We start from the raw sequence: 19,851 nt of genomic DNA, 5'->3' as shown, positions 1-19,851 counted from the left end.
CCCTCAACGGGCCGTCCATCTCGTGTTTAACATTTTTCATTTTAGCACACACCGACAACACAATCTACAGTCATGAGTCTACACCACTTTATACATCATCAACATCCACACCACACTGGCCATCCACATTAACAGCACAAAACACGACACCACCACACTGCGCGTCATCAGCATCATATCACACTTCATGCACATCCACATCCTGTGGCGTAGCGAGGTCAGCTGTCACCCGGTGCGGCACTTAATGGTGTCACCCCCCACAGGCATAGCGACCCTTCCCGGGGACAAGTTTTCAAATTTTCGATTTGCACCCCCACCCTTAAAATTTCGATTTGCACCCCCACCCTCAAACTTTCGATTTGCACCCCCCCCCCCCCGTCAAACTTTCGATTTCTACCCCCCTCAAGTTTTTTTCTATACATTTTGCTATTTTTTTGCCTTGGTGTCATCCCCCTAAATGGTGTCACCCGGTGCGGTCCGCACCCCCCGTCCCCCCTCGCTACGCCTCTGTCCACATCTACACCACACTGGCCATCCACATTAACAGCACAAAACACGACACTTATATCAACACCACACTACCCGCCATCTGCATCATATTACACTTCATGCACACCCACATCTACACCACACTGCCCGTTATTCACAGCCACAACCAGGTAGGTAAAGTAGTAAAGTTCCCTTTCAAACCTGACGGTCTATAGGACAAGTGAAGTAGAGTTCACTTGTTTCTGTGACCTCGGCATATGAAGAGATAGTGTGGTTAGCACTATGTACAGCCGCCTTTACCTTACCTAACGTCAGTTAGGTACTCATCAGAGATGGGTTGACTCAGGGTCAGTCTACTGCCTTGAACCCGGATTCGAACTCGAGACTTACAGGTTAGCAGTCCAGCTCTCTACCGCTAGACCACTCCGTCACAAAAAACAGGTAGTCTTCGAATAATAAGTGATGCAATATACAAAAGCCGCTCCTTGTGGACCTTCCGGCTTCCATCTCCATCCCAACCTATCACAATACCGACACCTCCACCCATCCTTCCATCCCATAATTTCAACCTCAATTTGTCCCCTACCGCCTACGATGCAACGCCCACATTCAAATTAATCCGCTCCTCTCAACAAAAGAAAAAATGTATTAAAAGTATTATGCAATGATAATATCCATCACGTGTTTCAAAAATGTTTGGCCAATCCCGTAATGGCTAACTGATCACGTGATATTGGATTGTCTCAGCCATATAAATGATTGGTTCGAGAGTAGAGTAGTAGCGGCGACAAAGTGAGACACAACTCAACGAGCATTCACTCAAATTTCTATCAGTGGTGAGTTTTTATTTTATATTAACAAAATATTGAACACTTTGCCAAAAGATTGATGAATTTTGTTTTTAAAAACCACTTTCAATTTGTTAACACTTAAGTCACGTGTCGTCTAGAATCCGATCATTATTTATATATTTTATTACACGTTTAGTAGCCGACACTAGTGGCTTGGCTAGCTCCGGTGTCTAGCTGAGGATGTCGTTGCATTTATGGCAACCTCCATTTCTTGTTCAATGTTCTCAAGATCTTCCTCAGTAGCTAAATTATCGAGAGCCTCTCTTGGAAGATTTTAAGTGGAAAGTCCCACTTTGGCTTTGCACCCAAACAAGGCTTTGTATGGCGATTGTTGGATTCCTTGATGAAAATTACGGTTTTTCATAAGCCCAATGAGGTGATTCATCTGTCTGCATCCATGTCATCATCATGTTTTGAACATCTTAGTTGGCACGTTCTACTGAACATTGGCTTTGGCTATGCCTTGGTTTTCTGTGAAATAGTTTAAGTTCATGCCACATGTTCTTTAGTTCAGAAATAACTTGATTCACAAATTCTTTTCCATTAGGATTTGGATTATTTATTTTGGCAGCCATCTGGTATTTCTGTCTTTGATCTGACGGTCCTTTTAGTCCATCTCGCATTGCATATAGAATGCTATACAAACAAGAGCCAAACAATACGTTACTCACAATGAAACCGCACTCAGAGTAACGAAAACGCGATAACAACTTTCTCTAGATAGAACATTGGCCAGGACATCCCGGTCAGTGCGTGCATTGGCCGGCCAATGTACGAAATACGCTCTTAGTGCTAAGTTCTTCGGGCTTTGGCCAAGAGAGCCGGCAAATGCGCACATTGGCCGGCCAATGCGGGCTTTGGCCGCACTTCGAGCTTTGACCGTAATATATATATATATATATATATATATATATATATATATATATATATATATATATATATATATATATATATATATAAAAATACCGATAGGCCTTAAGGCGTGAATTAATTGTTTCAAAACATTTTGCCATTGTTGTACTTGGTGACGTTCCCTTAAATAGTGTCATCCTCTAAGGTCCGCCCCCCCCCCCTCGATACGCCTCTGGCCAACACGACTACTGATTGTGACATTTTTAGAAGTTTTCTTTAGTCAATTTGTATTGATCATCCGCACAGATTTGTGACAATACAAAGTCATAACAGACAACATGAAGCTACTATTACTGATCATCCTGCTGGTATGCCTTGCTCTAGTCTATGTGGACTTATCATTTGCAGAAAATTGTGAAGACTATCTTTCGTCACCACGTAAGGGTTGATACTATAATTTGTAGAATATTTAGTATAGAAATGGTCACATTTTACTTTATTTATAATAAAGTTTGATCTTTTGAACACTTATTTCATGCGTATTAAGAAAAAGAACGTTTCTGTTAAAAAAATATATTTTTTTTTTGTATTGCAGTTGGTCAATTTGATTATCTTCTGTGTATGAAAAAAAAAACCCGAACAGTTTTTAGACAACACTTGGGACAACACTTGGGACAACACTTGGGACAACACTTGGGACAACACTTGGGACAACACTTGGGACAACACTTGGGACAACACTTGGGACAACACTTGGGACAACACTTGGGACATCACTTGGGACAACACTTCGGACAACACTTGGGACAACTTTTTGGACAACACTTGGGACAACACTTGGGACAACACTTTGGACAACACTTGGGACAACACTTGGGACAACTTTTTGGACAACACTTGGGACAACACTTGGGACAACACTTGGGACAACACTTGGGACAACACTTTGGACAACACTTGGGACAACACTTGGGACAACTTTTTGGACAACACTTGGGACAACACTTGGGACAACACTTTGGACAACACTTGGGACAACACTTTGGACAACACTTGGGACAACTTTTTGGACAACACTTGGGACAACACTTGGGACAACACTTTGGACAACACTTGGGACAACACTTGGGACAACTTTTTGGACAACACTTGGGACAACACTTGGGACAACACTTTGGACAACACTTGGGACAACACTTGGGACAACTTTTTGGACAACACTTGGGACAACACTTGGGACAACACTTGGGACAACACTTGGGACAACACTTTGGACAACACTTGGGACAGCACTTGGGAAAACACTTTGGACAAACGCATGACCATAGCTATATAGGGCTGGTAAGTAGGTCACCAAACAGTTCTATGGCTCAATAAAACCTGCATGAGCCAAATAACTGTTTATTGACCTACTTACCAGCCCCAGAAATCTCACTGACACATCGTTACGTGTAATCAAGTCGGCCGCACAACATATAAAACAAACATCCACAAATAGGTTACGAAACACAAGACTAAATAAACAAAAGCTCGTTACAATAATCAATCAGAGGCGTAGCTAGGGAAGGGCGGGTGGGGCGGCCGCCCCGGGCGCTGACCCTAAGGGAGCGCCAAAATGGGTGGAAAAAGTCATGGATGTGCCATGTATTACAGCAATGGCGCTCGATTGTTCACCTGAAAGGGGACTGTGAAAGCTGAGGGAGACTCAGAAACACACAGCAAAAAAAAACTACTGACAGGAAAAGAGAAAGTTGATAAATACTGGCTTTCTCTGGCGGTCCCATTTACCCTGGGCGTCAACGGTAAAAGATGATGAATTTAAACTACTAATTTAGTTACCATACTATTAAGTTTCCCTTTCAAACCTGACGGTCTATGGGGCAAGTGAAGTAGAGTTCACTTGTTTCTGTGACCTCGGCATATGAAGAGATAGTGTGGTCAGCACTATGCCCAGCCGCCTTTACTTTCCCTAACGTGAGTTAGGTACCCATCAGAGTTGGGTGGACCTAGGAAAGGTCAACTGACTTACGGGTCTACCGCTAGACCACTCCGTCCCATACCATACTATTGCCATTCTGATATAATCATGCAAAAATACAATTAAAAAACATTTTTTGCTGTACACCAAAAAACGCAAGTTGGCCGTCTTTAAATCAATAGATTCCTCATGTGTTGCATTTCAATGTTTTTAAGTGCAAAAAAAAAAAAAATTCTATCTTTAAAAACTTTGAATACATTTGGAAACTGCAGGAATTCACCTCCTAATTTTTATTTCTGTCTCAGCTTAACACAAAGTAAGAACAATAAGATTTTTTTGTTTTAATATTTGTGTATTTTTACAAGCTTTTATTTAACTTGCTAACTCTGTCTGTATGTATGGGTAAAAACGGGCGATCCCCTGGCAACGGTTATTTGCTAAGCCACCCACTTACTTATAATCTGGATCCGCCTATGTATGTCAAGCCTAACATTAAAAAGATACCAATGGTAGTACGACACGTATCATTTATCGACCGGCTAGACCTTAGTAATAATTGCTTATTTCGAAATTTTCTCGTTGTGGAATTTTAATTAATTACTCAGTATTTTAATTAAATTTGTGTATTAATTGAAAAATGTTCTATTCAATGTTATATCCTATATTACTTGTTACACAGACTTATTAACTGTAATTTGCAAATAACGAAGTGGACGGCCATTTTATTTTATTTTCTATATTATAGATTCCATTGCAGTGTTATTATTAAACGAGAAAAATGGCCCGTTGAGGAAGGATACAACGGGCGCTAGGTTGATAGTGCTGTCTATTTTCTCTAAACTAAAACCAAAACCAAAATAACCATCTTAATTCAATTTAACCGGAAACAAAAATTGACATTGAAAACGGATTTTTATCCAGAATTGGTACTTTAATTTTTACAAAATATAGTCATAGGCATATCCCTAAACCATGCACCTAATCTCATTCATGACATAAGTCGCATTTAGAGTTTCTTTCAGGCAACTCTCCTTGGAGGAGGGGGCTCAGCCCCCCCCCCCACACACCCCAAAACATGTCTACCGTCCCATTCAACGAAATATAATTATATATATTTTCCAGTGTCCGCCCCCTCCCAGAAAATTCTACCCCCGCCCCCCCCCCCCCCCAAAAATAAATTCAAGTACCCCCACTCCTCGCCTGGGAGGAAAAAGTCTGAAAGAAACACTGGTCGCATTTGTAGATCATACAAACTAAAGGAAGAACCTGAACGGGGCTTCGCCCCTGCCGGAAGAGATGCATGAAAAAAACTGTGCACGCTAAACACTTTTTAGATTAGAAAAAGTTCCCTCCTCCGGGGAGGAAAAAGTCTGAAAGAAACACTGGTGTCGCGCTTAGCCACTACCCGAAGAATTGCATGAAATAATCTGCAAGCAAAACCACTTTTAAGTTTAGACACATTAATTAGGCGGTAATTTTATTATAGAGTATCGATGAAGAAATTTCTTTTGAGATGGGGAGGGGGGGGGGGGGGGCTCAGACGTTCTTACGCGGGGGTGGGGCTTCGCCCCTACCCGAAGAATTGTATGAAAGAAACTCTTCACGCAAACCACTTAGATTAGACTAAATTTCCTTTTTATTCAATGTTTACTCGAGAATCAATGAAGTCATATATATATATATATATATATATATATATATATATATATATATATATATATATATATATATATATATATATATATATATATATATATATATATATATATATATAATGTATGTATATGTGTGTGTGTCGGCCTACATAGACATAATTAAAATATATGGCAGACACGGGTACATGTATGTGTATAAGCTTTAAACTTTAATCACTGCAGACTTAGTAGCAAGGATGATTATCTATAGTCAGTTAATAATACAGTTTTTATAGTTAGCACGATGACGTCAGGGTGTCACCCCCACCCCACCCTCTTGTAGAAATTGTTGATTTGTACTTAAAAGACTATTTAACTTAAATTAATCACTAATGGATCTGGCAAAAAAGCATTTTTCTTCTGTACATTTTGCAATTTTTTGGCTCGGTGTCACCTCCCTAAATGGTGTCACCCATTGCGATCCGCACCCCTCTCGCTACGCCTCTGATATAAACCACTTTATTGTTAGAAACAACGTTATGTTAAGGTGTTCCCTTTGAATCCAGTTTGTGATATAAATGAAAATAACTGGCATGCATGAGTAATTAAAGCAATAGGATTTATAGTCTTATAGAGATTAAGCATTACTTAAACAAAATGAGTTTCCTGTCTAATCCTTGTTTGATTAAATACAAACGCAAATATTTTTCTGGCGAATAACATACCTGATTCAACTGAATCACGAGCGAATACAAACAAACACATACCGCAATCTCGCACCTACGCACTCAGACACACTTGCAATCAAACACAAATACAAACACACACTCACACATTATCAGCCAGTGAGGAAATAAAGGGGGGGGGGGGAGGCTAATAAACAACACTCCGGAGACTCGGTGTATTTTTGGTCCCCACAATTTCTTTAACAGGCAATATTAAGTTAAATTTGTATAAATTTAATTTTGTACACATTTGTATAATGTATTCTTTTTATACTAGTTAAATGTAAGTTCTTACCGGGCGCCGGGAGGGGTCGCTACGCCTCTGTAATCCATAAAAGTTTAATGACTATACGAACACTAAAACACAGTATATCTATATATATAATTCTCTTCTGGGAGCCGTTAGAAAACAAGCTGCAAGCGCCTCCTTGCAGTCCCCTCTCTTTCTCTCTATCACTATCACTACCACCCCCACCCCGCCCCCACATTGTCTGGTGAGCTGTGGTCACGTTGTTTACATTTTACAATCATAGAGACGGGTTTGGTGACGGCTATTAGGGGCAGATAATTTAGTTTGAAACGATTTTAAACTTAGAGGAGGTAACTAAGAGGAGGCTGCTTTCACGTGTGGGGGGGGGGGGGGGGAAGGGGGGTTTAGTGTTTTTAAGCAAATATTTTCAGTGGCAGCATTGGTACTGTCGAATTCACAAATTATAAATTACTGAAAAGTAGAAAAAAAAAACAACTAAATAGCGGCGTATGATACGCAGCGGGTTGGCTCGTTCTAACTAAATGACAATCTACACAAACACTAAAACACAGTATTATGCTGGACCTAGACAAACAACGCTGTCACACCCGTTAAACATGTGAACAAACAAATACAAACCGGACTATGACCACGTGATTAATGACAGCTAAACACACGAGTAGTGAACAATAGGGACGAGTTATTACGTACAAACAACATTCACCATTTTTACAACACCAACGGTAGGGACAAGTTATTACGTACAAACAACATTCACCATTTTTACAACACCAACGGTAGGGACAAGTTATTACGTACAAACAACATTCACCATTTTTACAACACCAACGGTAGGGACGAGTTATTACGTACAAACAACATTCACCATTTTTACAACACCAACGGTAGGGACGAGTTATTACGTACAAACAACATTCACCATTTTTACAACACCAACGGTAGGGACAAGTTATTACGTACAAACAACATTCACCATTTTTACAACACCAACGGTAGGGACGAGTTATTACGTACAAACAACATTCACCATTTTTACAACACCAACGGTAGGGACAAGTTATTACGTACAAACAACATTCACCATTTTTACAACACCAACGGTAGGGACATGTTATTACGTACAAACAACATTCACCATTTTTACAACACCAACGGTAGGGACGAGTTATTACGTACAAACAACATTCACCATTTTTACAACACCAACGGTAGGGACGAGTTATTACGTACAAACAACATTCACCATTTTTACAACACCAACGGTAGGGACGAGTTATTGCGTACAAACAACATTCACCATTTTTACAACACCAACGGTAGGGACGAGTTATTACGTACAAACAACATTCACCATTTTTACAACACCAACGGTAGGGACAAGTTATTACGTACAAACAACATTCACCATTTTTACAACACCAACGGTAGGGACGAGTTATTACGTACAAACAACATTCACCATTTTTACAACACCAACGGTAGGGACGAGTTATTACGTACAAACAACATTCACCATTTTTACAACACCAACGGTAGGGACGAGTTATTACGTACAAACAACATTCACCATTTTTACAACACCAACGGTAGGGACGAGTTATTACGTACAAACAACATTCACCATTTTTACAACACCAACGGTAGGGACGAGTTATTACGTACAAACAACATTCACCATTTTTACAACACCAACGGTAGGGACAAGTTATTACGTACAAACAACATTCACCATTTTTACAACACCAACGGTAGGGACGAGTTATTACGTACAAACAACATTCACCATTTTTACAACACCAACGGTAGGGACGAGTTATTACGTACAAACAACATTCACCATTTTTACAACACCAACGGTAGGGACGAGTTATTACGTACAAACAACATTCACCATTTTTACAACACCAACGGTAGGGACAAGTTATTACGTACAAACAACATTCACCATTTTTACAACACCAACGGTAGGGACGAGTTATTACGTACAAACAACATTCACCATTTTTACAACACCAACGGTAGGGACGAGTTATTACGTACAAACAACATTCACCATTTTTACAACACCAACGGTAGGGACGAGTTATTACGTACAAACAACATTCACCATTTTTACAACACCAACGGTAGGGACGAGTTATTACGTACAAACAACATTCACCATTTTTACAACACCAACGGTAGGGACGAGTTATTACGTACAAACAACATTCACCATTTTTATAACACCAACGGTAGGGACGAGTTATTACGTACAAACAACATTCACCATTTTTACAACACCAACGGTAAGGACAAGTTATTACGTACAAACAACATTCACCATTTTTACAACACCAACGGTAGGGACGAGTTATTACGTACAAACAACATTCACCATTTTTACAACACCAACGGTAGGGACAAGTTATTACGTACAAACAACATTCACCATTTTTACAACACCAACGGTAGGGACGAGTTATTACGTACAAACAACATTCACCATTTTTACAACACCAACGGTAGGGACAAGTTATTACGTACAAACAACATTCACCATTTTTACAACACCAACGGTAGGGACGAGTTATTACGTACAAACAACATTCACCATTTTTACAACACCAACGGTAGGGACGAGTTATTACGTACAAACAACATTCACCATTTTTACAACACCAACGGTAGGGACGAGTTATTACGTACAAACAACATTCACCATTTTTACAACACCAACGGTAGGGACGAGTTATTACGTACAAACAACATTCACCATTTTTATAACACCAACGGTAGGGACGAGTTATTACGTACAAACAACATTCACCATTTTTACAACACCAACGGTAAGGACAAGTTATTACGTACAAACAACATTCACCATTTTTACAACACCAACGGTAGGGACGAGTTATTACGTACAAACAACATTCACCATTTTTACAACACCAACGGTAGGGACGAGTTATTACGTACAAACAACATTCACCATTTTTACAACACCAACGGTAGGGACGAGTTATTACGTACAAACAACATTCACCATTTTTACAACACCAACGGTAGGGACAAGTTATTACGTACAAACAACATTCACCATTTTTACAACACCAACGGTAGGGACGAGTTATTACGTACAAACAACATTCACCATTTTTACAACACCAACGGTAGGGACGAGTTATTACGTACAAACAACATTCACCATTTTTACAACACCAACGGTAGGGACGAGTTATTACGTACAAACAACATTCACCATTTTTACAACACCAACGGTAGGGACGAGTTATTACGTACAAACAACATTCACCATTTTTACAACACCAACGGTAGGGACGAGTTATTACGTACAAACAACATTCACCATTTTTATAACACCAACGGTAGGGACGAGTTATTACGTACAAACAACATTCACCATTTTTACAACACCAACGGTAAGGACAAGTTATTACGTACAAACAACATTCACCATTTTTACAACACCAACGGTAGGGACGAGTTATTACGTGCAAACAACATTCACCATTTTTACAACACCAACGGTAGGGACGAGTTATTACGTACAAACAACATTCACCATTTTTACAACACCAACGGTAGGGACGAGTTATTACGTACAAACAACATTCACCATTTTTACAACACCAACGGTAGGGACGAGTTATTACGTACAAACAACATTCACCATTTTTACAACACCAACAGTCGGGACGAGTTATTACGAACAAACAACATTCACCATTTTTACAACACCAACGGTAGGGACGAGTTATTACGTACAAACAACATTCACCATTTTTACAACACCAACGGTAGGGACAAGTTATTACGTACAAACAACATTCACCATTTTTACAACACCAACGGTAGGGACGAGTTATTACGTACAAACAACATTCACCATTTTTACAACACCAACGGTAGGGACGAGTTATTACGTACAAACAACATTCACCATTTTTACAACACCAACGGTAGGGACGAGTTATTACGTACAAACAACATTCACCATTTTTACAACACCAACGGTAGGGACGAGTTATTACGTACAAACAACATTCACCATTTTTACAACACCAACGGTAGGGACGAGTTATTACGTACAAACAACATTCACCATTTTTACAACACCAACGGTAGGGACGAGTTATTACGTACAAACAACATTCACCATTTTTACAACACCAACGGTAGGGACGAGTTATTACGTACAAACAACATTCACCATTTTTACAACACCAACGGTAGGGACGAGTTATTACGTACAAACAACATTCACCATTTTTACAACACCAACGGTAGGGACGAGTTATTACGTACAAACAACATTCACCATTTTTACAACACCAACGGTAGGGACGAGTTATTACGTACAAACAACATTCACCATTTTTACAACACCAACGGTAGGGACAAGTTATTACGTACAAACAACATTCACCATTTTTACAACACCAACGGTAGGGACATGTTATTACGTACAAACAACATTCACCATTTTTACAACACCAACGGTAGGGACGAGTTATTACGTACAAACAACATTCACCATTTTTACAACACCAACGGTAGGGACGAGTTATTACGTACAAACAACATTCACCATTTTTACAACACCAACGGTAGGGACGAGTTATTACGTACAAACAACATTCACCATTTTTACAACACCAACGGTAGGGACAAGTTATTATGTACAAACAACATTCACCATTTTTACAACACCAACGGTAGGGACATGTTATTACGTACAAACAACATTCACCATTTTTACAACACCAACGGTAGGGACGAGTTATTACGTACAAACAACATTCACCATTTTTACAACACCAACGGTAGGGACAAGTTATTACGTACAAACAACATTCACCATTTTTACAACACCAACGGTAGGGACGAGTTATTACGTACAAACAACATTCACCATTTTTACAACACCAACGGTAGGGACGAGTTATTACGTACAAACAACATTCACCATTTTTACAACACCAACGGTAGGGACATGTTATTACGTACAAACAACATTCACCATTTTTACAACACCAACGGTAGGGACGAGTTATTACGTACAAACAACATTCACCATTTTTACAACACCAACGGTAGGGACGAGTTATTACGTACAAACAACATTCACCATTTTTACAACACCAACGGTAGGGACGAGTTATTACGTACAAACAACATTCACCATTTTTACAACACCAACGGTAGGGACGAGTTATTACGTTCAAACAACATTCACCATTTTTACAACACCAACGGTAGGGACATGTTATTACGTACAAACAACATTCACCATTTTTACAACACCAACGGTAGGGACGAGTTATTACGTACAAACAACATTCACCATTTTTACAACACCAACGGTAGGGACGAGTTATTACGTACAAACAACATTCACCATTTTTACAACACCAACGGTAGGGACATGTTATTACGTACAAACAACATTCACCATTTTTACAACACCAACGGTAGGGACGAGTTATTACGTACAAACAACATTCACCATTTTTACAACACCAACGGTAGGGACGAGTTATTACGTACAAACAACATTCACCATTTTTACAACACCAACGGTAGGGACGAGTTATTACGTACAAACAACATTCACCATTTTTACAACACCAACGGTAGGGACGAGTTATTACGTACAAACAACATTCACCATTTTTACAACACCAACGGTAGGGACGAGTTATTACGTACAAACAACATTCACCATTTTTACAACACCAACGGTAGGGACGAGTTATTACGTACAAACAACATTCACCATTTTTACAACACCAACGGTAGGGACGAGTTATTACGTACAAACAACATTCACCATTTTTACAACACCAACGGTAGGGACGAGTTATTACGTACAAACAACATTCACCATTTTTACAACACCAACGGTAGGGACGAGTTATTACGTACAAACAACATTCACCATTTTTACAACACCAACGGTAGGGACATGTTACTACGTACAAACAACATTCACCATTTTTACAACACCAACGGTAGGGACGAGTTATTACGTACAAACAACATTCACCATTTTTACAACACCAACGGTAGGGACGAGTTATTACGTACAAACAACATTCACCATTTTTACACACATTCACCATTTTTACAACACCAACGGTATGGACGAGTTATTACGTACAAACAACATTCACCATTTTTACAACACCAACGGTAGGGACGAGTTATTACGTACAAACAACATTCACCATTTTTACAACACCAACGGTAGGGACATGTTATTACGTACAAACAACATTCACCATTTTTACAACACCAACGGTAGGGACGAGTTATTACGTACAAACAACATTCACCATTTTTACAACACCAACGGTAGGGACGAGTTATTACGTACAAAGAACATTCACCATTTTTACAACACCAACGGTAGGGACAAGTTATTACGTACAAACAACATTCACCATTTTTACAACACCAACGGTAGGGACATGTTATTACGTACAAACAACATTCACCATTTTTACAACACCAACGGTAGGGACGAGTTATTACGTACAAACAACATTCACCATTTTTACAACACCAACGGTAGGGACAAGTTATTACGTACAAACAACATTCACCATTTTTACAACACCAACGGTAGGGACGAGTTATTACGTACAAACAACATTCACCATTTTTACAACACCAACGGTAGGGACATGTTATTACGTACAAACAACATTCACCATTTTTACAACACCAACGGTAGGGACGAGTTATAACGTACAAACAACATTCAACATTTTTACAACACCAACGGTAGGGACGAGTTATTACGTACAAACAACATTCACCATTTTTACAACACCAACGGTAGGGACGAGTTATTACGTACAAACAACATTCACCATTTTTACAACACCAACGGTAGGGACGAGTTATTACGTACAAACAACATTCACCATTTTTACAACACCAACGGTAGGGACAAGTTATTATGTACAAACAACATTCACCATTTTTACAACACCAACGGTAGGGACATGTTATTACGTACAAACAACATTCACCATTTTTACAACACCAACGGTAGGGACGAGTTATTACGTACAAACAACATTCACCATTTTTACAACACCAACGGTAGGGACAAGTTATTACGTACAAACAACATTCACCATTTTTACAACACCAACGGTAGGGACGAGTTATTACGTACAAACAACATTCACCATTTTTACAACACCAACGGTAGGGACGAGTTATTACGTACAAACAACATTCACCATTTTTACAACACCAACGGTAGGGACATGTTATTACGTACAAACAACATTCACCATTTTTACAACACCAACGGTAGGGACGAGTTATTACGTACAAACAACATTCACCATTTTTACAACACCAACGGTAGGGACGAGTTATTACGTACAAACAACATTCACCATTTTTACAACACCAACGGTAGGGACGAGTTATTACGTTCAAACAACATTCACCATTTTTACAACACCAACGGTAGGGACATGTTATTACGTACAAACAACATTCACCATTTTTACAACACCAACGGTAGGGACGAGTTATTACGTACAAACAACATTCACCATTTTTACAACACCAACGGTAGGGACGAGTTATTACGTACAAACAACATTCACCATTTTTACAACACCAACGGTAGGGACGAGTTATTACGTACAAACAACATTCACCATTTTTACAACACCAACGGTAGGGACGAGTTATTACGTACAAACAACATTCACCATTTTTACAACACCAACGGTAGGGACGAGTTATTACGTACAAACAACATTCACCATTTTTATAACACCAACGGTAGGGACGAGTTATTACGTACAAACAACATTCACCATTTTTACAACACCAACGGTAAGGACAAGTTATTACGTACAAACAACATTCACCATTTTTACAACACCAACGGTAGGGACGAGTTATTACGTACAAACAACATTCACCATTTTTACAACACCAACGGTAGGGACGAGTTATTACGTACAAACAACATTCACCATTTTTACAACACCAACGGTAGGGACGAGTTATTACGTACAAACAACATTCACCATTTTTACAACACCAACGGTAGGGACAAGTTATTACGTACAAACAACATTCACCATTTTTACAACACCAACGGTAGGGACGAGTTATTACGTACAAACAACATTCACCATTTTTACAACACCAACGGTAGGGACGAGTTATTACGTACAAACAACATTCACCATTTTTACAACACCAACGGTAGGGACGAGTTATTACGTACAAACAACATTCACCATTTTTACAACACCAACGGTAGGGACGAGTTATTACGTACAAACAACATTCACCATTTTTACAACACCAACGGTAGGGACGAGTTATTACGTACAAACAACATTCACCATTTTTATAACACCAACGGTAGGGACGAGTTATTACGTACAAACAACATTCACCATTTTTACAACACCAACGGTAAGGACAAGTTATTACGTACAAACAACATTCACCATTTTTACAACACCAACGGTAGGGACGAGTTATTACGTGCAAACAACATTCACCATTTTTACAACACCAACGGTAGGGACGAGTTATTACGTACAAACAACATTCACCATTTTTACAACACCAACGGTAGGGACGAGTTATTACGTACAAACAACATTCACCATTTTTACAACACCAACGGTAGGGACGAGTTATTACGTACAAACAACATTCACCATTTTTACAACACCAACAGTCGGGACGAGTTATTACGAACAAACAACATTCACCATTTTTACAACACCAACGGTAGGGACGAGTTATTACGTACAAACAACATTCACCATTTTTACAACACCAACGGTAGGGACAAGTTATTATGTACAAACAACATTCACCATTTTTACAACACCAACGGTAGGGACATGTTATTACGTACAAACAACATTCACCATTTTTACAACACCAACGGTAGGGACGAGTTATTACGTACAAACAACATTCACCATTTTTACAACACCAACGGTAGGGACAAGTTATTATGTACAAACAACATTCACCATTTTTACAACACCAACGGTAGGGACATGTTATTACGTACAAACAACATTCACCATTTTTACAACACCAACGGTAGGGACGAGTTATTACGTACAAACAACATTCACCATTTTTACAACACCAACGGTAGGGACAAGTTATTACGTACAAACAACATTCACCATTTTTACAACACCAACGGTAGGGACGAGTTATTACGTACAAACAACATTCACCATTTTTACAACACCAACGGTAGGGACGAGTTATTACGTACAAACAACATTCACCATTTTTACAACACCAACGGTAGGGACATGTTATTACGTACAAACAACATTCACCATTTTTACAACACCAACGGTAGGGACGAGTTATTACGTACAAACAACATTCACCATTTTTACAACACCAACGGTAGGGACGAGTTATTACGTACAAACAACATTCACCATTTTTACAACACCAACGGTAGGGACGAGTTATTACGTACAAACAACATTCACCATTTTTACAACACCAACGGTAGGGACGAGTTATTACGTTCAAACAACATTCACCATTTTTACAACACCAACGGTAGGGACATGTTATTACGTACAAACAACATTCACCATTTTTACAACACCAACGGTAGGGACGAGTTATTACGTACAAACAACATTCACCATTTTTACAACACCAACGGTAGGGACGAGTTATTACGTACAAACAACATTCACCATTTTTACAACACCAACGGTAGGGACATGTTATTACGTACAAACAACATTCACCATTTTTACAACACCAACGGTAGGGACGAGTTATTACGTACAAACAACATTCACCATTTTTACAACACCAACGGTAGGGACGAGTTATTACGTACAAACAACATTCACCATTTTTACAACACCAACGGTAGGGACGAGTTATTACGTACAAACAACATTCACCATTTTTACAACACCAACGGTAGGGACGAGTTATTACGTACAAACAACATTCACCATTTTTACAACACCAACGGTAGGGACGAGTTATTACGTACAAACAACATTCACCATTTTTACAACACCAACGGTAGGGACGAGTTATTACGTACAAACAACATTCACCATTTTTACAACACCAACGGTAGGGACGAGTTATTACGTACAAACAACATTCACCATTTTTACAACACCAACGGTAGGGACGAGTTATTACGTACAAACAACATTCACCATTTTTACAACACCAACGGTAGGGACGAGTTATTACGTACAAACAACATTCACCATTTTTACAACACCAACGGTAGGGACATGTTATTACGTACAAACAACATTCACCATTTTTACAACACCAACGGTAGGGACGAGTTATTACGTACAAACAACATTCACCATTTTTACAACACCAACGGTAGGGACGAGTTATTACGTACAAACAACATTCACCATTTTTACACACATTCACCATTTTTACAACACCAACGGTATGGACGAGTTATTACGTACAAACAACATTCACCATTTTTACAACACCAACGGTAGGGACGAGTTATTACGTACAAACAACATTCACCATTTTTACAACACCAACGGTAGGGACATGTTATTACGTACAAACAACATTCACCATTTTTACAACACCAACGGTAGGGACGAGTTATTACGTACAAACAACATTCACCATTTTTACAACACCAACGGTAGGGACGAGTTATTACGTACAAACAACATTCACCATTTTTACAACACCAACGGTAGGGACGAGTTATTACGTACAAAGAACATTCACCATTTTTACAACACCAACGGTAGGGACAAGTTATTACGTACAAACAACATTCACCATTTTTACAACACCAACGGTAGGGACATGTTATTACGTACAAACAACATTCACCATTTTTACAACACCAACGGTAGGGACGAGTTATTACGTACAAACAACATTCACCATTTTTACAACACCAACGGTAGGGACAAGTTATTACGTACAAACAACATTCACCATTTTTACAACACCAACGGTAGGGACGAGTTATTACGTACAAACAACATTCACCATTTTTACAACACCAACGGTAGGGACATGTTATTACGTACAAACAACATTCACCATTTTTACAACACCAACGGTAGGGACGAGTTATAACGTACAAACAACATTCAACATTTTTACAACACCAACGGTAGGGACGAGTTATTACGTACAAACAACATTCACCATTTTTACAACACCAACGGTAGGGACGAGTTATTACGTACAAACAACATTCACCATTTTTACAACACCAACGGTAGGGACGAGTTATTACGTACAAACAACATTCACCATTTTTACAACACCAACGGTAGGGACAAGTTATTATGTACAAACAACATTCACCATTTTTACAACACCAACGGTAGGGACATGTTATTACGTACAAACAACATTCACCATTTTTACAACACCAACGGTAGGGACGAGTTATTACGTACAAACAACATTCACCATTTTTACAACACCAACGGTAGGGACAAGTTATTACGTACAAACAACATTCACCATTTTTACAACACCAACGGTAGGGACGAGTTATTACGTACAAACAACATTCACCATTTTTACAACACCAACGGTAGGGACGAGTTATTACGTACAAACAACATTCACCATTTTTACAACACCAACGGTAGGGACATGTTATTACGTACAAACAACATTCACCATTTTTACAACACCAACGGTAGGGACGAGTTATTACGTACAAACAACATTCACCATTTTTACAACACCAACGGTAGGGACGAGTTATTACGTACAAACAACATTCACCATTTTTACAACACCAACGGTAGGGACATGTTATTACGTACAAACAACATTCACCATTTTTACAACACCAACGGTAGGGACGAGTTATTACGTACAAACAACATTCACCATTTTTACAACACCAACGGTAGGGACGAGTTATTACGTACAAACAACATTCACCATTTTTACAACACCAACGGTAGGGACGAGTTATTACGTACAAACAACATTCACCATTTTTACAACACCAACGGTAGGGACGAGTTATTACGTACAAACAACATTCACCATTTTTACAACACCAACGGTAGGGACGAGTTATTACGTACAAACAACATTCACCATTTTTACAACACCAACGGTAGGGACGAGTTATTACGTACAAACAACATTCACCATTTTTACAACACCAACGGTAGGGACGAGTTATTACGTACAAACAACATTCACCATTTTTACAACACCAACGGTAGGGACGAGTTATTACGTACAAACAACATTCACCATTTTTACAACACCAACGGTAGGGACGAGTTATTACGTACAAACAACATTCACCATTTTTACAACACCAACGGTAGGGACATGTTATTACGTACAAACAACATTCACCATTTTTACAACACCAACGGTAGGGACGAGTTATTACGTACAAACAACATTCACCATTTTTACAACACCAACGGTAGGGACGAGTTATTACGTACAAACAACATTCACCATTTTTACACACATTCACCATTTTTACAACACCAACGGTATGGACGAGTTATTACGTACAAACAACATTCACCATTTTTACAACACCAACGGTAGGGACGAGTTATTACGTACAAACAACATTCACCATTTTTACAACACCAACGGTAGGGACATGTTATTACGTACAAACAACATTCACCATTTTTACAACACCAACGGTAGGGACGAGTTATTACGTACAAACAACATTCACCATTTTTACAACACCAACGGTAGGGACGAGTTATTACGTACAAACAACATTCACCATTTTTACAACACCAACGGTAGGGACGAGTTATTACGTACAAAGAACATTCACCATTTTTACAACACCAACGGTAGGGACAAGTTATTACGTACAAACAACATTCACCATTTTTACAACACCAACGGTAGGGACATGTTATTACGTACAAACAACATTCACCATTTTTACAACACCAACGGTAGGGACGAGTTATTACGTACAAACAACATTCACCATTTTTACAACACCAACGGTAGGGACAAGTTA

At 39.0% G+C, this 19,851-nt stretch overlaps 1 long non-coding RNA gene across 1 annotated transcript; it reads left to right on the top strand.

The window, feature by feature from the left end:
- The first annotated feature begins 1,259 nt into the window (after nucleotides 1-1,259).
- On the top strand, nucleotides 1,260-3,052 carry LOC131932950 (uncharacterized). The gene is made up of 3 exons (XR_009384765.1): nucleotides 1,260-1,325; nucleotides 2,499-2,630; nucleotides 2,788-3,052. It is a non-coding gene; the product is annotated as an uncharacterized LOC131932950 (long non-coding RNA).
- The last annotated feature ends 16,799 nt before the right edge of the window (nucleotides 3,053-19,851 follow it).

Source organism: Physella acuta, unplaced genomic scaffold (genome assembly GCF_028476545.2).
Source record: "Physella acuta isolate Inbredline_101_S28 unplaced genomic scaffold, ASM2847654v3 ptg002329l, whole genome shotgun sequence".
NCBI lineage: Eukaryota > Metazoa > Mollusca > Gastropoda > Physidae > Physella > Physella acuta.
This window is presented reverse-complemented; position numbering and strand designations above follow the sequence as displayed.